The sequence below is a fragment of the Lycium ferocissimum genome, chromosome 5 (assembly GCF_029784015.1).
Source record: "Lycium ferocissimum isolate CSIRO_LF1 chromosome 5, AGI_CSIRO_Lferr_CH_V1, whole genome shotgun sequence".
In the NCBI taxonomy this organism is placed as follows: Eukaryota; Viridiplantae; Streptophyta; class Magnoliopsida; order Solanales; family Solanaceae; genus Lycium; species Lycium ferocissimum.
Genome location: NC_081346.1, coordinates 75,699,517 through 75,709,237, shown reverse-complemented (window position 1 = coordinate 75,709,237; position 9,721 = coordinate 75,699,517).

Here is a 9,721-nt window from a genome sequence, read left to right as displayed (position 1 = left end):
ATGTCAAGATGAAGGTGCAAGGTGCCATGAGCACCTAGCAGTAGTGATTATTATTATTGTTATTATTATGATTTTTGTATGTATTTTTTTTTACTATAGTTACTTTACGAATACAATAAAAGGTTGGAGGTTTTTTTAAAAGTAAGGGCAATAGGTCATGTGCTTAGGGAGGTATGCAAACTGTAGTGATCAAAGTCATATCTTGTTTGCTGGTCTTAAAATTTTTGCACAGAGTTGGAGTCTATGTAATTAATTAGGACCACTCTTACTGGACCTTGAGGATAACGACTCTACACATTATATTGGTCCCATGCATCCACTCTCATTTCTATGTGTCAGAAACCCATTTTCTCTCAACCTTCCCACATTAATTAGCTACTTCATTTTCAGAATTATGTCCACTTTATATTTGGAGCTTCTCAACAAACAAACAGAGTTGTACCACGAAAGATTTTTTTTCTTCTTCTAGTTATTGTAACAGAATTTTGAATTTAGATCTGCAATACATACATTTTATTGTATCTGTCAGATATATACAATTATATGTTGAGTTCAATTGATGAAGGCTCTTAATTATCACTTACAAGCTGATTCCTTCACAGAGTTAATCACTACTAAGAAAAAAGGATTTTGGTGTCGTTACTCCAATGATCGTAAGTACCAACGGCAAGCGCTCTAATACGATCTGATTTATAATTAAGTAATAGTCTCTGATAGAATGTGAGCACTCCCAATTAATTAAACTTTCATTTCTCCTGCCCGTTATCTCCCCTGTTTAGATTGATATCAATCGCATTTTTCATTCATGCCAAAATAGCAAATGCATCATATAAATGGAGACGTATGTGCATTATTAAGACACATGTTGGTTTAAAAAGTCAAGTGTGAGAAAAATAGGAGACGTAGGGCAGGGGAAAGAAAATGGGCGGTCGCAGAGAAAGTAAAGAAGATGGAAATTATGACCAAAAGAGAACTCACACACAGACACAAACAATCCATAAGAGTGTGGAGAGGCCTGGTTCTTCGTGTGGGCCCTCAGATTGTGGAGCTATAAGTAGGCCTCCGATATTTGGAGAACTCTCCATGCACGCTTTTTTGTGAATTTAATAGCAAAATATGATTTCTATAATTGGGACCATTTTCTGAAGCAGGCCAAACAGCCAGAAAAAGAGAAGACGTGGCTGCTTCTCTACTCTTTTCTTTTTTATATTTGGTATCGTACTAACATAAATGATTGCACACAATAATGGAGTATATATTACTTCTACTACGAAATCACTTGTTGATTGTGTGCTGCAAACGTATATATTAAATTAAAAAACAAAATTGTATCTTCTCTTAACTGGTGTGCCTACCCAATATAGCTACATCATTGTGCAATTTACTCCTTAGAAGTAACTAGGATATATATACCTCCGTCGAGCACGGCCTATATTTGTCTAACACATTATAAGATTAGCATTTAATTGCTGTAAAAATATAACACCTCTCACATTTATAGTCCTGCAAAACTCAAATATGCAATTGATACGCCAGTACTAAAGTATGGGGTGGAGGCTGAAGAATAATTTTTTTAAAATAATACAGATATTTCCAACATCATTTTGCCAAAACAAAATTAGGCGGGTAATTTTTTATATATATATAATGGGGTGAAAATGAATTTCACCCCCCAACTTTGCTTTGAAAATCAAACTCCCCCTCCCAACTATGAACAATAATGGGTTAGGTCATTCCCCCCCTTTATTTGAGGAAAAATAATTTTGAAGGGCCCCCCCCCCCATTTTTTATCCTTTTGCAATATGGATGAACTATTTCCCCAAAAGTATTTTACCCTTTTTTATATATATATATATAATGACATTTTTAATCCTCCATCTTTGAAAATCAAACTCCCCCTGTAATAGACATTCCCCCCCCCCCCTCCTTTTATCCTTTATATATATATATATATATATATATATATATATATATATATATATATTAACCTAGGTATTTATAAATTTTTATTTAAGTTCATATATAAGTAGAATAATCCTTTTATGAATTTATCACAAAATCTAATGTTACTATGATTGATATTTAATATACATGCATGTACACACACACGTACATACATATTACCTGTTATTTTACACATATATGTATATGCAGATTATAAGTTTCAGTTCTCTCTTATTCTCTATTGTCAATATATTAACGAGTTTTGGTTGTCATTAATGGAATATTTTTAAATAATACACCTCTATTTTTATTAATTAGTTTGTATTACTTGCATTGAAGTATATTTATAAAGTTATTATTACTTGTTATTTTTATTTGTATAAATATAGATATTAGAGTTTTGGTTATTATTAATAAAAAAAAAAATCTTATTCTTCTCGTTTATTTTATAATAGAACGACATTAAGTTATATACTCAATTAGAATTTCTTACTTTTCTTTTTCTGTCTAGAAAATCATATTTATTTTCTTATAGAAAATTAGTTACTTAGATTAAGATGATAAAAAATATCATGATTTTAAAGAAATAAAAGAAAAAAGCCAAGTTGATAATATAAGGGTAAAATAGGTATTTAAAAAAGTTAATTAGGATAAAGGGGAGAGAATGACTATTGTTCAAAGTTGAGGGAGGAGTTTGATTTTTAAAGCAAAGTTGGGGAGTGAAAATGATTTTCACCCATATATAATGTGGATATATCGCATGTAACATATCTTACTTTTAAGATTTTAAATCACACATTTTGAGGATTTATTTATTGATATCTTTTGGATGATCTATAATGTAAATATATATATATATATATATTACACCCGGTGTACAAAATTTAATAGAACTACATTACTTGCGTATTCGAAAGTGTACAAGTATTTAATGTTTAGGATCTTGTTTTACTATCTCATTGGTTGCTATATAGTATGTAGTCCAACCTAATGGTAAGTAGGGTATGGAGTTTGCTGTAAGTAGTAACGCGTGGTCCTTTCTTTTCTGAATGCTTTACATATCCTATAATTTATATACGTAAACATCATTGAGCTAGCTAGCACATGAAAATGCATATTGATGAAGGTGGCAGTGGGAGTGTTTGAGGTATTAAGGGGGTGGTGGGAGATGAGCTGCAAATTAAAGGGATATTTATATGTGACAGTAGGTGGGTACACATTGAGAGTTCTAGAACAAAATATATACTTGCAATAATCCATAGAGTTTTAACTATTCTGCACTCATTTTATACTAAATTTTATTACCTCACTAGGTAAAGTTAACAAACACAACATGTAATTCGTCATATATGATAGCTTAAAAATATAGTAATAACCTACACGTTTTAACTGATTAAATTGTGTTGATAATGTAAAAATCTCTGTATCAGCGTTTGTATCTTAAATTCCAATTCACATGAGAAAGTGAAATATCAGACAAATGTTGTGAAACTCAACTTTCATGCTTTCCTTCAGCAAATAAGCTTTCTCTTCTTCCCCTTTTCCCATCTTCTCTTTCTTTTTTCTAATGCTCTATATTTTTGAAAAATTCCCTTAAATAATTACCCTAAGAATTACGGGAAAGAGCAAAAAAGGGGAAAAAAGAATTAAAAAAGAAATGAACTGTCGTTGGTTATCAAGTCTTTGCAGTCCATCAATATCATATGCACCAAATACAGATTAGTATCACAAAAAGAAGTCCGACCAAAAAGTGGAACTCAAGCCAAAAAAATAGACGCAACTGACCTACAGTTAATATTGAGCTAAAAACTTTTCATGATCCACGTTTCAGCTATATCTGAAATCACTAATTAAATAGTCTAGATATTTCTTACATAGGTATTTTTGTAGATGAATCTCCCACCCCCTCCATACTTTATACCTAAATTTCTGAGAGTCCAAAATAACGGCTCCATGTGAAGAGAGTAATGTATGGCCACTGTAAATAAGGTCCCCCACCACGACGGTACCAAAATTAAAAGAATAAGTACCATTTGTTTTTTATGAAGAGAATAAAAAGAAACAAAAGAAGTAAACATTGAGCAAAACTAGAGGGCACTTAGTGAGAAAACTACCCACCAAGCAAACCTTTTCCAAGCGGCCCGTGTCATCACATAATATGCAAAGGGCACCAATACCATTATGCAACAATTATTAATCTACAATGCAAACATCAAATTAAACTAACTCAAAATATCTCTTTAATTAAGCGTCAATCGTTCAAAACACAACGATAATTGTCATCATTGTACTTCCCATTAATTACCCATAGAGTGTATATATGCCAAACTTATAATATATATGAAAAAGAGTACATGCATGTGTGCATATTTAATTTGAAGTGTATATTTAATGAAAAGTTTTTCTACGATTTTTTCTAGGGAAATATTTGTATTGGTGTGTATTATTGATGATGGCTTAATTATTGCTTGTTGGGCAATTAACAAAACATGTAGTGGATATTAAAGTATTTAAAAAGATCAATTATTATTTGTGGTGATTTATATGGTCGCCAAATAGTATGTTAAGATATTCAAGAAAACTTTTGATAACATAATAATATATAGGGAAAAGATGCCTTTTATGGGTATTTTGTGTTGTTTACTCTAGCATGGGAAAAAAGAACACAAATGTCCACTGCAGGCAAAATAATTATCCAAAAATGTCTCTTTAATTTGATGTCTCCAAAATTATAGTACCAACATGGTATCGCCCTATTTCTTATATCATAATGATATCACAAAAAGACTTCATTTTTTCTAATACACTCATCAGTCCTCGATGAAAATCATAAAGTATATATAATATACTGACAGTGAATCATAGAGGAATATGTTTATTTATTCAAAAAACACTTTCCTGAAAAAACTCTATGATACCATCATTTATATATATATATCTTTGAGAGATGGTATCATGTGGGAGGCGTCTTCGACCTTCATGAGAAAGATTCACTCTCAGTCCTCCATGATATCGTCATGGTATATACCGTATACTGAGATGGTATCATGGAGGACGGCTTAAGTCTTTAATGAGAGACTCTCTCAGTCCTCCATGATACCATCATGGTATATAAGATTTTGGGTGGGAGGATATATCGGGTAAATATTTTCGACCGGACCGATAAAAGTCAAATTAGTTTATGAGGGGGCATGGACGGTTAAATATTTTGCCTTTTATAGGTATTTTGTTTTGTTTCCCTAATATATAGTTACCACGAAAGGGATTTATTTATGGCAACGAGCTCTGCTTTTAGTACGCCCAATTTGTTGGGAATTTATGGAAGTATTTGTGACGACTTGAGAAACTTTACGTGGCGGCTTGCTTGGAAACAATGTTTTCCGTGACGGTGAGCGACTTGTACTGGCGACTCTTTCACTTTCCCTGGCGGCATTCTGGTGATAAATGTATATATCTTGTTCAAAGAAATTAGCATAAGTTAAGAGATTTGATTTCAGCTAAGAAATTACTAGCTTGTACAGAATGTATGTAATTCTTATTTTCAAGTTGAATTAAGCATTATATGAATTAATTGTATATGCATACTGAGTATATATGTGTTTTCTTAAAACTAAAATATGAAAAATAATGACTTTGGAGGGAATAATATTAATATTATTATTCACTGGGTCGGCAAACTCACTCCTTAATCCTTAAAGAGATCCAGGAATAGAGCGTTGCCCCACATTCGTTCGTGGAGCCAAGTCAGAGTTATTTATACGTCCTTTCAGAATATTCAATTGTATTAATGTTTTTACCAAAGTTCTTAAAGAGTATTGCACTCTATAGTACGTAGATCCATTTTTTTTTTTTTTTTTTGGTGTTGTTTGGATTAATGTTTAACTATAGCTAGGAGGTGCTTCTGGTGGTGCTAAAACCAGAAGGAAAATAATTGTATTTTACCTAACTTCCACTATGTTTTGAGAGCTAATTAATCAACTAGCTTTAGTAACGAGTTCAGAATTTGATACTTCGACATGTGATTAAAACATCTACTATTAATAATTTGCTTCAACAGCTTCTTCACAAAAATTGTCTGGTTTAATATTTCAATAATCAAGTGAAAAGGACCTTGATTTGCGATGCAAGTAGCATCTGATACTTAGGTCCTAATCCCGACGTACCCATCCTTTAATTAGGTTATTATATATGGCTTTCAATGACCAAAAAGCACACTTTGACTTGAGCTTAATTCTCGTTCGATGAAACACATGTTATTAATATATAATCATAGTACTTAGAAAAATAATTGCAGACCTGTTTAGATGCCAAATTATCTACATCAAATAATGAGCTCAGTTAAATATAATTCCCCGACAGCCCTCCTTTATTTATATCCCGACTAGTATAAATCATTAAGTTGGAAGATGCGTATCAACCTTTAGATTATGATTCATTGCTCTTGGTCTTAAATAATTTTTAGGCAGATGTTACATTGCACTGATACAATCTGAAGAAGACAATATTATATTTTAATTTAAGATGTAATTGATTTTTTCTCTTAATTAATGAATACCTCCCCAAAATGCCTCAGTCATCATGCCAACTCGCTAAGAAAGACTTGGTCATTATTATTTCACGTGTACTTGGCCGCATTTTAAATTCTACAAGAGATAATTATTATTATGCTGTCAGTTATATACTATAAAACTATTCGAAAACATTACTAATATATTATACGGGGGATAGGGCGTGGGGGAGTGGGGGGTGTTCAGTAAGTGTCACAGATTGGTCATACACCACCAGATAGGTTTTCTCGCTTGGAAATTGGAGAAGTCCAGATTTGGAAGTACTTAATTTGTTTCTTGTTATCAGCTCATTTTTTCAGAGTAGTCACCACTTTCCCCAAATATCTCATGATATTGTCTTGTTCCACCCCATTTGGACAATATTTTATTGAAAATAATGCAGTAACATTATTAAATAAAAAATTCTCGCAACAACACGGTAGATACCTCACCTAACGTTAAATTTTAGATTTCTTTTCTACTATATTAGAAGCACCGGTTGGTGCTTCTTTATAATAAAATTCTATATTAGAAGCACCGGTTGGTGCTTCTTTTAAATGGACCCCCCCCCCCCCACACCAACATAAAAATAAAAAAAAAATTTGGCCCCGGTAAACGCGCCCTAAAAAAAAAAAATTATGGGCCCCATATTCAACAACATTCAGTATTAAAAAAAATTGTGGGCCCCATATTAAACAACATCCAATGTCAAGAATATTTAAAAAACAAACAATGTTAAAAAAATGCGGGCCCCATATTAAACACGATGCGTATTCATAGAAACACTAATATAATAAAGTTTTAAATACGGAACAAACTACAATGTTATATTAATCGTGTTTTGAACATAGTATCCCATATTGACAAAATCAAGCAATATATAAAAAAAAATGAATCCCATATTAAAAAAATAAACAATGTCAAAAAAAAAAAAAGTGCGACTTTGTATTCTTAGCAAACACTAATATAATAAAATTTTATATACGGAGACAAATTACAATGTTATATCAATCATGTTTTGAACATAGTAAAAATTGTAAAAAAAAAAGAAAAAAATTGTGGGCCCCATATTCAACAACATCCAGATTAAAAAAAATTGTAAAAAAAAATTATGATATTAAACAACATCCAGTATTAAAAAAAAAAGTGGAACCCACCACATTCAAACTCACGGGGAAAAAAAAGTGGACCCCATATTAACAAAATCTAGCAATATTGAAAAAAAAAAAAGTGAATCCCATATTTAAAAAACAAACAATGTTAAAAAAAAATATGGGCCCCATATTAAACACGATGCGTATTCATAGCAAACACTAATATAATAAAGTTTTAAATACGAACGACAAAACTACAATGTTATATTAATCGTGTTTTAAACATAGTATCCCATATTGACAAAATCAAGCAATATATAAAAAAAATGAATCCCATATTAAAAAAATAAATAATGTCAAAAAAAAAAATACTACGTTTCTTAACAAACACTAATATAATAAAGTTTTAGATACGGACACATGTTTTGAAAATAGTATATATAAAAAAAAAAAAAAAAAAAATTGGGCCTCATATTAAAAGAGAAAAAGAAAAATTGTGGGCCTCATATATATTGACCCCATACTAAACAAAGATCAAACAATATATAAAAAAAAAAAAAAAAGTGGAACCCACCATCTCCAAACTCACGGTAAAAAAAAGTAGAAAATATTAACAAAATCAAGCATTATAAAAAAAAAAAATTGAACCCCATATTCAAAAAAAATAATGTCAAAAAGACTTTGTATTCATAGTAAACACTAGGGATAAGGCACCGTTACCCCTCTGAACTATACCCGAATTTGCTACGACACACCTTACCTTTCTCGCAACTATTACCCCCTAAACTTATTTAAAAACGGTAATAATTACCCCCCTAAACGCCGATGCCCACTCTCATATGGGAGAGTGACATACACTCTCCTTGCTTTGTATTTATTTATTTTCTTCTTTTTTTTTAATTTTTTTCAGCTTACGTGTCAATTTTTTAAAATAAAAATAAAAAATTGAATTTTCATTAAAAAAAATGAGTTTTAAAACCCGTCTTTTTTTTTTTAATTTGAAAATTTGATTTTTTTTAAACCCATTTAAAAATAAAAAAATAAAAACTAAAAACATGGATTAAAAAACTGAATTTTCTTTTAAAAAAAGGATTTTTAAAACCCTTTTAAAAAAAAAATTGAAAATTTGTTTTTTTTTTTAAAACCCGTTTTTGAAAAAGAAAAAAAAAACTGAAAAATGATTTTTTTTTTTAAATATGGAAAAATGGATTTGTTAAAAATATGGAAAACTTGATTATTTTTTTAAAATGTCTTAAAAAATCTTGATTTTCATGATTTCATTTTCTTAGGACACTTTTATTTTTCAAATAAAATCCGGAAAAGTGTTTCTCTTGCCAAAATGTGAAAAAACTGAATTTTTATAAAATTTTGAAAAAATTAATTATTTTCTTAACATGTGGAAAACCCGTTTTTTAAAACTAAATGTGGAAGACTAGATTTATTTTCAAATTTTTAAGAAAATGCAGATTCTTAAGAAAAAAAAATTAAGTTTTCCCCTTTTTTATGTTTCTCACTCTCTCAAAGAGAGTGAAACACACATTTTCGTTTTAAATAAGTTTAGGGGGGTAATAGGGCCCGGAAAGGTAAGGTGTGTCGTAAAGAAATTCGGACAATGGTGCCTTATCCCTAAACACTAATATAATAAAGTTTTAGATACGGAGTACAAACTACAATGTTATATTAATCGTGTTTTGAACATAGTATATATATATATATATATATATATATATATATATATATATATAAAAATAATGCAAATTAATAATGTCCAAAAAAATGCACCCCATATTAAAAAATCAAACAATATTCATGTAATTTCCAAAGTATCTCATTAAGTCAATAATAATGGACTCATTACCGCGTGCGTATCAATCCATTAGTGGGAGCAAATGAAATTATTGTACGATAACATACTTAAAATACTTATATATTAAAATAAGATAGAATTTAATTACTTTTTTTCATTTTTTTCCTTACTCTAATAAATGTGAAAATAATTGTGGGCCCCATATTAAACACCATGCGTATTTGTAGCAAACACTAATATAATAAAGTTTTAAATACGGAGCACAAATTACAATGTTATATTAATCGTGTTTTTAACATAGTATCCCATATTGACAAAATCAAGCAATA